Source organism: Lolium rigidum, chromosome 6, assembly GCF_022539505.1.
Source record: "Lolium rigidum isolate FL_2022 chromosome 6, APGP_CSIRO_Lrig_0.1, whole genome shotgun sequence".
In the NCBI taxonomy this organism is placed as follows: domain Eukaryota; kingdom Viridiplantae; phylum Streptophyta; class Magnoliopsida; order Poales; family Poaceae; genus Lolium; species Lolium rigidum.
Genome location: NC_061513.1, coordinates 254,466,026 through 254,478,454, shown reverse-complemented (window position 1 = coordinate 254,478,454; position 12,429 = coordinate 254,466,026). Strand labels below are relative to the sequence as shown.

At 43.8% G+C, this 12,429-nt stretch overlaps 1 long non-coding RNA gene across 1 annotated transcript in view; it reads right to left on the bottom strand.

The window, feature by feature from the left end:
* The window catches only part of LOC124666179, a 49,528-nt gene extending 37,406 nt beyond the window's left edge, over nt 1-12,122 (bottom strand). Inside the window, exons 1-2 of the long non-coding RNA XR_006990820.1 lie at nt 11,793-12,122; nt 11,565-11,688 (exon numbers count right to left, since the gene is read on the bottom strand). This is a non-coding gene — a long non-coding RNA (uncharacterized LOC124666179). The remainder of the gene's footprint in view (nt 1-11,564; nt 11,689-11,792) is intronic.
* Nucleotides 12,123-12,429: the final 307 nt, after the last annotated feature.

Sequence of the window (12,429 nt, the reverse complement as noted above, 5' to 3'; positions counted from 1 at the left end):
ATCTATGAAGTAGCTGAACACACATTTTTCTATTTTGTCCAAGCATGGTCTAACAATAATTATTCGAAGCTAACTACTCATAGTACACGAACGGTAGTTGCAGCGGTACATTTTGGATACAAATCTTCAACCTCAAAAGTAATTCTTCGAACATAATTACTCATCAATAATTCTTCATGGGTAATTTCCTAGCAGTATTCTTTCGGCGTGCTTGAACAGTTATTTTACATCGTTAAGTTTTTTGATTAATATGTGGACAGCAACGGTAATTCTGAGCGGTATTTTTTGGATGCAAATCTTCAACCTTAAAAATAATTCACCAACCGTTATTACTCATCAATAATTCTTCATCGGTAATTTCCCAACAATATTCTTTCGACATCACATGAACAGTTATTTTCTATCTGTAATTCTTCTACATTAACTTGTCGATGCAAATCTTTAAGTATAACATTTATTTCTCAACCATAACTCCTTAATGTTAACTTCCTTTTTCCACTGTATAGCTTCACGGTTCTCCTACGGTAATTTCAAGAAACAAAATACTACACTATTAGTCATCACTTTTGTTTGGCAAAGGCCACTAACTTTTTCTATTAATCGCCTTCAGTGAAAATACTACCTACCTCTTCTATAATATGTTCGTAAAAATAATATTACTACACCATCCATCACCTCTTTTACCTTGGGAAACTACTACTGTCTACTTTAAAAAATTATTATATGGTCTATCGCCTCTTTTGTTTGGAGAAAATACTAATACCTACTTTAAAATCGGTTATGTCTTTTTGCCCGAAACATACCACTGCCTTTTTGAAGAGTGACTTTAAAAATAAACAAAACTCTAGTATTTGTCCCTTCTTTGACTGTAGAAAAATATTGCCGCCATCTTCTATGGTACCCTCAGAAATATATACTTACTTCATCGCGCGGCCACCTCTTTTACCCCAAAAAAAACTATTGTTTTCTTGTGTACCAACTCTGCGAGAATATGCTTACTCCACCGTACGCTGCCCCTTTGAGCCCGATGAAAATACTACTGCCGGTATCTCTGGGAAAAACTTGCTCCGCCGTCCGCCGTCTTTTTCAGCCGAAGCGTGTTGACCTCGTTCTTTGCATCGCAGCTGCAGCGTAGTGCTGCAGACTACCCTCTCTTTTTTCGTCGCTTCACGACCATCCAGTAATTTGTGCTTATATTGCCCTCATTTTTGAAGACACCCACAATCACCTATGGGCCCGATGACCTCTCAGCTCATTGACAGGCCCTACCGTGTCGTTGCCCCGCCAAGAACATGCTCCTCACCGTGCCCAGGTTGAGGTCCCGCTCCCGTCCAATGTGCTTACTTATCATCGGTCTTGGGCATCAGTTGTTTCTATTGGCTCTTCGACCATAGCGGATATGCAATCCGCTTTGGAGAAGCAAGTTGCGTTGTTGCAGGAGGCTATCCGTCCTCTTCTCGACGTTGTTGACTCCTTGCACGGCTGGGTGCTTGCGCTTGGAGGCTTTCTGGAGCGTGCAGAAGCTACATTGGGTAGGCTCTCCGGGACGCCTGGCGATCCTTTGGTTTTACCTGATGTTGGTAAGGTGGGCGCTAACGGAGCGGACCTCTATGGTTGTTTCTCTCCTCGTGTTGGGGCATGCTCGGCGGTCATGGCCCCAGTCATGCAGTGTAATATCCCAGGATTTGGGGTTACAAAAATAGAGAAAATAGATGTGTGCATTGTATTCATGCATAGAAAATCCGTGGAATTTTCGCGCTTTAAAGTAAAACAGTCACAGTAACTAAAGTTTCACTTGACCTTGGTGGAATTGAAGTAGCTCATCAAGTCAAGCATTATAAACCTCAATGTGACTTTGTTAAAACCTTGTTTTGGGTAGAGATGATTTGATCTAAGGGGTTAGATCAAATAGAATTAAAACCAACACAAGGAACATATTAATCAAGGATCAACTACTTGATCTTATTAAAGATCATAACATGGTATTCCTTGCCATAACATATGAACATCCATATAATTGGAAATCAAGTAACAATAAAATGGAGAAACTATTCTTGACTTATCTTTTCCATGTCTTAAACTAATCTATGATCCTACCATGAACTCATGGTATTCATTTTACTTCATTCTTGGAAACATGATAAGGAGATCCACTCTAGAAATATATATTCTTCTCTATTCCAAATTATTATACATCAAACCTAGAAAGGCGAGAGAGTTCTATATTATTTATTAGAGAAGAGCTAAACCTTGGATATATATCCATGAATTCAAATCATCATCTTTAAGAGGAACCCTAGGATATTATTCAAGACATTCCCTAGAGAGAGAAACCATTTATGTTAATCATAGATATTGATGATCACATCATTCTCTATGAAGCCAAACCTTAGGTTAGCATTGAAGCCCTTTCTAAATGAGAGGGAGACCATTCAAACCAATCCTAGATCTACCTATCTAAGAATAAAGGACAACCTTTGAACTAAAGTGTTAGGAGATAAACCATTTCCTTTGGAGTGGTGAGATAATCTAATATCACATGGAAGAGAGTGAATTTGGTACACACATGGGTAGCTACGCACGTGTACATTACCGTTTGATCTGCGTTGAGATTCGTACTTATTTAGCTACCTTTGACCGTGTCCCACGCAGTGTACATTAACCTAAATAGCTAATCCCCATCACAAATCCTGGAAAAAAATCCCCACTGATGCATTCCGCTCACGACCGCTCCTAGCCAAGCCGTCCTACGCCGCCGCTGCCGGGACAAATCGGCTCCGCCCTCCTCTGGCTCCCTCCGCCCGACTGCTCCTCGATGCCGCCTTGGAGCCTCGCCGCCGCCAAGCCGTCCTACGCCGCCGCTGCCGGGACAAATCGGCTCCGCCCCTCCGCGGTGGTCATGGTCGCCGATGACGGTGTCGGCGGCGTGGGAGAGGCCGAGCTGGTCGATGAGCGCTTCGACGCACTCCCTCTTCTTAGCTGAGGAGTGCGCGCGGGAGAGGCGCATCTCGGCGGCGAAGAGCAGCATCTCCCGCACGGTGAGCATCGGGTACAACAGATCGTCCTGCGTCACGTAGGCGGAGATGGCGCTGAGGCGGCGGCCGTGGAGGGGCTCGCCGTTGAGCGTGACTTGGCCGCCGAGGCTCGCCTGGGTGATCCGGCCTGCGAGAGCGTCGACCAGCGTAGACTTGCCGGACCCACTGGCGCCCATCACCGCCAGTATCTCGCCCTCTCGCGCCTCCCAGGAGATGCTGTCGAGCAGCGTCTTTTTGCCCGTTGACGGCAGGCAGCCCATCGACCCGCCGCGGCCCTTGTTGACGCTGTAGCACAGGTCCGTGAAGGACAGCACGTACGGCACCGGCGCCGGCGCGTGCTCGTCGGGGCCAGAGAGGTAGTTGCGCGTCAGCGAGCACTCTACGGCACCAGAGAGGTAGTTGCGCGTCAGCGAGCACTCGACGGCGGCGCTGTTGTTCGAGCGCGGCGGGCCGTCGTCGGGGAGGAAGCGGATGAACATTTTCTCTCTTGGGCGCCATCGAATCCTGGTCACTAAACGCTCGAATCTTGGTCGTGAGCTGGCCAGGGCTCCTGCGACGAGCGGTTGGGAGAGATTGGGAGAGATGACGGATGAGAGAGTGGATGAGAGAGAGAGAGGTGTTCCCACCTTAATCACTAATTAACCGCTAAAACCTGATACAGTAATAGGTGGGATGGGGTAATGAGGTTTGACCAAAGTGGACAGGTGTCATATGCCGAAGGGGTGCGCAGCTACCCCTCTGGTTACCAAGTTTCATCCGTCACATGGAATAAGATTATATCCATGAACTGATAAAGTAAGGAGGGGACTAATCCAATCAAGATAGACAAGTGGAGTTTTATCCTAGATACCTAAGGAGATATTAAGAGTATACCCTAAACCCTAGAATAAATCATTCCTATGAGAGAGAGCTCAAGCTATGGTGTTACACTCAAGTTAGTTGAGGCAACACTTGAATTTGAGGGAGATAACTATCCATTTATCAAGATGATTATATCATCATACCTTGGAATGGACTATAAGTAATTACCTCAGGCATTCTCCGGGGATATAAACTACTGAGGCAACCATAACCATGTCCATTCAAAAATCTATAAAAGAAGTTCTACACCCTAGTTGATCAAGACAATACTTAATCTTGGAAGTGAGAAACCTAGTTCATGAACAATACTTTAGGAAGCCAAACCTTGATCATTATAAATTGAGTTAATTAGGATCATAAACCTAAGAACTTGAGGTAGAGTAATTAAGAACAAGTTGATCATGTCTAATACATGATCATGCTCTTGAGATATGTGAGGATAAGTTAAATCCTAATAGGATTAGTAGATGTTATTCACCACATGAAATCATAGGGAGGTAACTAGTAAACAACCTTAGGCTTATATCCTAACTTTAACTTGTAAATCACTTGGTAATCATAAGTAGAATCTTATCACATCTATATTCCACTTATTCCTCAATAAAAGAACATAAGAAGACCTTAGAGTAAAATCTATACTTTATATGGTGAGAAACCACTGCTCATTATAACCAAAGTTAACTATAAAAAGAACCATAGCCACTTTAGTTACTTTAATAATAGATTAAGGACAATAATAGAAGACCACTCGTATAAGATAGAACCAATTCTTAGATTCTTAGTAACTAGAGGAGTACATGAAGTATTAAGCAAGTAACTCTATTATCATGCATAGGGGAGACTAAAACCTAGAACATATTTGATAATTAAACCATGTATGGTGATCAACCACTTATCTTTATAACCAAGGTCCAACCATGAGGAGAGTAATGTCTACACTAGGTAATTCAAAGTGTTATTAAAATATAATACTAGTGCTAACCTTGACATAGAGTGATAATCAAAACTACAAGATCTTAATAAATAAGGGTTCACATAAAATCATATGCAAGGAACCAAATTCTCAATTAAGAGATCAAACCCTAATGATAAATTCTAAAACACTTAGAGTAGAAATTCTCAACTCTAATAATTTAAAATAGATTTGATTACACAAGAGAAAGGAAATTAAAACGAGTGCATAAAATCATGATTAATAAAAAAAATTCAATGTAGCTCACATATATTAAAAGTTTATCCCAAAAACAATGCAGGAAAGCATTCATCCTTTTCATAGTCCTACTGAAGTTCAAATTATCAAATACCTGCTAGGTATCACATGATTTAAATTTGAAATAAAACAGAATTATAAAACAGAATTGAAAACAGAAAATAAAAAAAGAAAAGGAAAGGAGAAAAATGGAGAAAAACTCACCTGAACCTTACCTGGCCGAGCAGCCCACCAACAGTCCACCAGCATGGCCCAAACCACGGCCTGGCTCATCCCACTTACCCCTTCGCCTAAAAAGATCTGGGAGGAGCTCGTCTTAAGTCGCGAATATTCACGCGAGCGCACGCGCTATGTGTGTAGTGCACTCTAGTGTTTCTACCATTTTAGATGTCTACAAAGAGGTCCCCTTATAAGTTGCTCACAACTTCTCCCCCTAAGCGGTATGGGACTAAAAAGTGGGCAAGTTTGTTCCCTTGTCTTCCGTTGTGTTGTTTTCCACTAGCTTGAGCAAAGGCCTTTTATACATGCTTTGGCTTGGGCCTCTTACCAAGGCTGGCTGCCATGCTCGTAGCCACCCAGCATGAATATAATAATTGGATGTTCGGATAATCAGTAAGGAACTCTCCTTCGGCATGCATGCATGCATGCACGTGCTCACCAATGACTATAAGAATCAGATGTTCTGGTATCAACAATATGATACTCTTCTACTGCAGCCTGCAGCTTACCGGTACGACAACAATGGAATGTTCCTAATTTAGACATGTTTTAGAGCAACAATTTCATGTTAAAAAATGTTGTTCCGCCAAAGTATGAAAATATAGCTGAAGATGAGTTAGGAGTGGGAAAAACAAACACGTTGTGTTAGATTTGGTGGATTGGTGTGTCTAGAATTATCTTGGCATTTACTCTTTAGCTTCCTTGGTGGCATCATTTAAGTATTTATTGGACATATCGTGGAACATATGGTCCCAGCCACCCGCCAATGTAGATCTCCACAAGCGGCGCCACATGGAACCGATGGGAACCGTCACGGTTGCGTAGGGTTGTCTGTCGCCCTCGGCGATGGTCATCATGCATGACGACGCCAGGGTCAACAACGAGCACGACATCATTCTTGGTCTACGAGAGAGGATGCACACGACGCAGTAGTCGTCATGCCAGCTGCCGCTGACATACCCCTACCATACTGTGCAAACGCCGCCCCTTTTAGGGGGGGTCAAGGTTCCTAGAAGAAAATGGCGCAACGTGGAACATATTATGAGGTGATGTTGGCAGTTTTTCATATGCAAATCAGGGTTGTTTTCTCGATCATATTTTTTGGTTTTACCGAAAGCCTCCAGTAAATTGGGCTACCAAAAAATACCAGATGTCTAACATCACCATGCAAAGCCACGCAAATCTCAGAGTCAAGAAGAATTGACATGGATCGATCCTTGAGGAAAAACCAAGTAAATCTATGTTTTTTCTCCTAACAAAAGAATTATCCTAACAAAAGAATTATCTAAGTCTTAAGTCGTGAATATTCACGCGTGCGCACGCACTATATGCAACTCTACTAGTGTTTCTAGCATTTTAGATGTGTACAAAGAGGTCTCCTTATAAGTTGCTCACAAGTTCTCCCCTTAAGCGGTGTGGAACTAAAAACCGGACAAGCTAGTGCTGTTTTCCACTAGCTAGAGCAAGGGCCTTTCACACATGCTTTTGCTTGGGCCTCTTATTGAGTCCGGCCCCGTGTGACAACTACAGTACGGTACTCTCCTACCGTGCATGCATGCACATGCTCCCGGCCGGTACGACAATAGTTATCCATAAACTACTGTTAAATGGCTTGTTCCTAATTTAGACATGCACAGGGACATGCGATGTGGAACTAAACTCGCTCCATATCCTCCGCTTGTGTTGTTTTCCACTAGCTAAAGCAAAAGCCTTTCATACATGCTTTTGCTTGGGCCTCTTACCGAGCCTGGCCAGCCATGCGTGACAACTATAGCTACCCCCGAAGAATAATATTTCTAGTGATCTACTCCATGACTATAAGAATCGGATCTTCCGGTATCAACAATATGATACTCTCCTACTGCATGCATGCACCTGCTTACCGGTACGACAACAATGGCATGTTCCTAATTTAGACATGTTTTAGAGCAACAATTCCATGTTAAAAAATGTTGTCCCGCCAAAGTATGAAAATATATGTTAAGACGAGTTAGGTCTTATTTGGTAGAGGTGTTTTGGTGTGGCTTGCAGTGTATTATACCGGCCTAACAAAACACTAGAAAATAGGTTTAGTCCGTTTGGCATACGAGTATTGGATGGGGCCAACTCTGGTAATCACTAGAAAACACGTCGGCCAACGTCGGGTAGGAGTGAAACTGCGACACCTCTGCCCCCTCGCGTTTTTTGATCATTTCTTGAGTCGCTAGATGCTCTTCTCCTCGTCATACATGTGGACCACGCTGTGCACCTCTACCTAGAAAAAGTTGTTGCTAGACCCGATTGTATCCTAGATAGCTCTAGCGACGAGTTGTTACAGTGCTAGCTTGCAACGCAGGGCGGGGCACAGTCTGTAGTTGGATGTCACCACGGGCAGAAGCTATTTCACACGCACGAATGGTTGTCTTTGTTTGTGGCAGGTACAGCTGCTGGATCGTTGCCTTCGATTGCAAAAACACGCCAACGTGGTTTTGGTGAAGTCTTTTTCACCAAATCCCACTCCAATAATACTCATCGAAAACACTTCTAATCACTCCTGCCAAACAAGGCCTTAGGAGTGGGAAAAACAAACACGTTGTGTTAGATTTGGTGGCTTGGTGTGTCTAGAATTATCTTGACATTCTTGGTGGAATCATTTAAGTATTCACCTGGAACCATCACGGTTACGCATTGTCATCTAGTACGAGGTGATGTTGCTAGCTTGTCGTGTGCAAATCAAGGTTGTTTTCTCCATCTATCTATTTTACCAAAAGCCTCCAGTAAATTGGGCTACCAAAACATGATGTTTCACCTTTTCGCCTCGTCAGACTGGCAGCCCAATTTCTGGGGCGGGAAGAATTGAGATTGATCAATCCTTCGGACAATACAAAATAAATCTATGCCTTTTTCCTAACAAAAGAACTGTCCTAGTTAACCACATTTATCAATTCAAAATTTTGGCAGAACATCTCATAATTTCTCTACTTTCATTCACAGCACATATCATCAGGAAACAAACGACCAGCTCTCAACCACATTTAAATACTACAACATTCAGCTCCATCACAAAGGAGCCTGATGACGATGCATAAACAAGGGCAGCCCTACCAAGAATGAACATCAGAAATTAAGGAGCCAACTACAACACCATTACAAATTTCTGGACGATCCAACAGCAAAATGATGTTAACACCTACAGCTCGACTACTTTTGCTGCCGCTACGGAAGAAAATGTTATCACAGGAACAACGCAAACATCCACATGCAGGCCACAGCGCTGCGCCCAGCAGCAGCGTCATCTGCTGCGTGCGCCCACTGCCACGCATCACCAATTAAACCTGCACCGACAGAAACAGCAACAACAGCGGGCAAGCGCCATCGAAACCAAGCGACAAGATTGACACGCGTCCATGCATCTAATTATCTTGGAAGAGGAAACACATGCATGGTCGTCGGAAACAGCGGCAATACCCATAATTTTCACTCACCATTCTAAGGTTGCAAACATCAACACCTTTCAAAGGCTGGTGCGTCCTTGCTATCAAGAATCTGCAATTTATATGGCAGATCAAATACATATGCAAGATTCATGACAAAAGAAATGACAGGTATTCCTGCATTGTGGTACAGGATTTATTCCATGAACCAACCAAAACCAGGACTTGGGGAAAGCCTCCAACTTACAAGTCATTTTAATCAAAACCAATGAGCATTCACTTTGTAAAATTCAGTTCCAGATGATCCCAGTAGGGTCAAGAAACTAGATTCATGTCCAACATAACCAATTTTTCCAGCAATGCTAAAATAAGAAGCAAGTTCACATACAAAATATTTGCAGCTAATCCAACTCAACTAGCATGTTACATGCTCACAAGAAGATCAACCAACACCTACAACAGCAGGTTCCAGTACCAGAAATTACCTCCCAAAATTCTCCAAGTTCACCAAATCACTGCAGACTCCAGGCCAGCAATAGGCATGTAGACATACTAGATGGTCAACTATGTACACAAGACTAACAACTCACTGGATTAGAACCACAAACTTTCCTACACACATGGAGTCCAAGACCAAGGCCATGCATAGTGCTGAACTAAATAGCATAGATGATACATGATTGTAGAAAAGGAAATTTATAGGAAATGCAAACCACAAAACAGGCCTTGATGTAGCATGCAAACCATGTGATTCAACTACACGACCAACATCACATTCAAGTACCATAAAAGCACCACAAATTCCTAAAAGTTGAAGCACCACATATTCATAAACTAGAGAATGAATAAAACCAACCAGGAAGAGTCAAGAGATAACCATATCTCTAACAATCGCTAAAAGATGCACCATTCAACGGAACATGTACCCCAATATATGCAAGGCTATAATCCAATGAGAGCGTCGCTCCGTTCTTACCATGCCACGAGAGAAAAAAACACCGCTTGCCCCTGACGATGCCTGACTCACCCTGCTTGCCCCAGGTAGGCCGCACTCAATAGTCAACCGGATTCAGCCCTGAACCAGCAGCGCTGCTACCTTAGCCCAGCTCCACGGACATCCATCCTTGCTCCGGTCAGCAGCATGGTTTGGGTAGCCAAGCTCCCTGCACATGAAAATTTGCGTCAATGCAGCAATATGCATGGAAAAGAAAAGCAATCAAGGTGTATTTAAATACTGATATGCCCTATAATTGCAACATATGCCAGCAAAACTTTATCTTTGTTAAGTTCTCGTTATCCTCAACAAAAAGCAACCAAAATTACATACACTGATAAATAGACGTGTACCCTTCATCATTAGCGATCGCCATCACACAAAAATATAGTCAACTTGCGTATCTTTTTCTTTTCCTTCCCGAGTGCATGCAACAGCCACTAGCTAATCAGTTTTTCGTTTAAGAAATATACTCAGGCGATCAGCCAAACATGGCCACCATGCAAAGATCGACTCTAATAGTGTTCACGGAAAACAACAAAGTAGCCAGCTCACTCACATGCCAACACTAGGCAGCTAGCCAGACCGACACCTTCTTCCGTCCTCAACAAAAAGCTACCTATCTACCAAGTACCAACACCTTCTTCCGTCCGTGTCCAAATACCAGCAACTTTTTACTCAACAAAAAGAAGCAGCAGCTAAGGCAACTAACAACAAACAATCAGCAAGCGAGCCGTTCAAAATTTCGGCATGGCCTTGCCTGTTTCTCGGGCATCCAAAACTTCACATCAGCTCAGCATGCTTCAACAAAAGACAAATAACAGGGCGTGCATCGCAACCCATGTTTCGGACATACCAAACACGCAACAATCACGAGATCAAGCCTAACCAAGGTCCACAGGTACCAACGTCGCAGAGCCTAACCTTCCAGACAGGTGACACATAAATCAGCAGGTTCCAGCTGTTACCCTCCATGTCCTCCTGCTTCTCCTAGCACAAGAACAAAACAAAATGGTAATTTGAACTACTTTCCGACCAATCAGAACCAACTCATGCATTTAATCTAGAACAAGCTCATGCATTAGATTAAACACGCATATGAAATGACTAAGCATAAGCAATTAAGCCTGACCATTTGAGCAAGTCCTAGAATTAGATTTCAGAGACTGCTACTGAACCAGAACAAATAGGTAGTGAGCATAAACATATGCAACATGACAATAAGATCAAGGAAAAATAATATGGTATCTAGCACAGCTGAACCTAACCAAATAGCTATCATAATCTGAATGGTAGTAGACCTGAAAAATATCAGCATGAGGCATAAGCAAGTACATAACATAAGCCAGTATCAGGACAAGAGCTATGACTACAGTAATCAGCATGAGGCATTAACAAGATGAGCACAGCACCAGCGTGGCAAGACAGCAGGTTACCACTCAGTGACAGATGCAGTAACGCTGCCGCTGACACCAGCTACATAATCCACTATTGCCAAGCTCCTGGTTTCCAGCAGGATGGCTCCATCATGGCAGCAGCACTACTCAGCCACTCACTTGGGTATCATCCATGATATCTGCAATGTATACATGTTGAGCATTAGTAGTTCACCATGATCCACCATGATGAACTGGAATATTACTACTAGATAGATACATTGAGGCGAGCTACTTTGCCCCAGATCGATGGATAGTTGGGAGATAGAGGCGAGCAGGAAGGGAAGAGGGAAAAAAATAAAGAACCAGGCGAGCTACTTTGCGGCCAAATCGATGGATCATTAGGAACTACTAGAGGCGAGCACGAAAGGAAGGAAGAGGGGAAAAAGAAAGGACCTTTTGGTGGGCATCGTGGTGGTGGTCGGGGTCGGTCTGGACTAGCTCCTACTCCTGGTCGGGTGTGTCCAGGACGTCGTCCCCTTGTGCTTCGTCGGCATCGGCATCCACGACCAGCTGCAGCCTGCAGCGGAAGGCATTAACAAGTAAATAACATGAAGCCAATATCAGGACCAGAGCTACGACTACAGTAATCAGCATGAAACATTAACAAGATGAGCCCATCACCAGCGTCACATGACAGCAGGTTACCACTCGGTGACGCAGTAATGCCGCCACCAACACCAGCGACATAACCCACTGTTGCTGAACTCTTGCTTTCCAGCAGGATGGCTTCCATCGTGGCAGCAGCACTACTCAGCCACTCACTTGGGTATCATCCCTGATATCTGCCAATGTATACATGTTGAGCATTAGTAGTTCACCATGATTCAGCAGGATGAACTGGAATATTACTACTAGGTTGAAGTAGAAATAATGGTGTGCTAGATAGATACATAGAGGCGAGCTACTTTGCGGCCAGATCCATGGATCATTGGAAAATAGAGGTGAGCACGAAAGGAATAGGGGAAAAGAAAGGACCTTTGGTGGGCGTCGTGGTGGTGGTGGGAGTCGGTCTGGACTAGCTCCTACTCCTGGTCGGGCGTGTCAAGGCCATCGTCCCCTTGTGCTTCGTCGGCGTCGGCGTCCATGACCAGCTACAGAGGGAGGCATCTCCTTGCGACCACCAGCAGCAAGAGCACCAACCTTGATCTCCTCCTTTTCTGCACGGAAACGAGCTTGAGGAAGATAGAATCGAGGTCTGGAGGCGGAGATAAGAGGAGATCGGAAGCTCACCATGGCTGACGAGCTTGACGCAGATGCA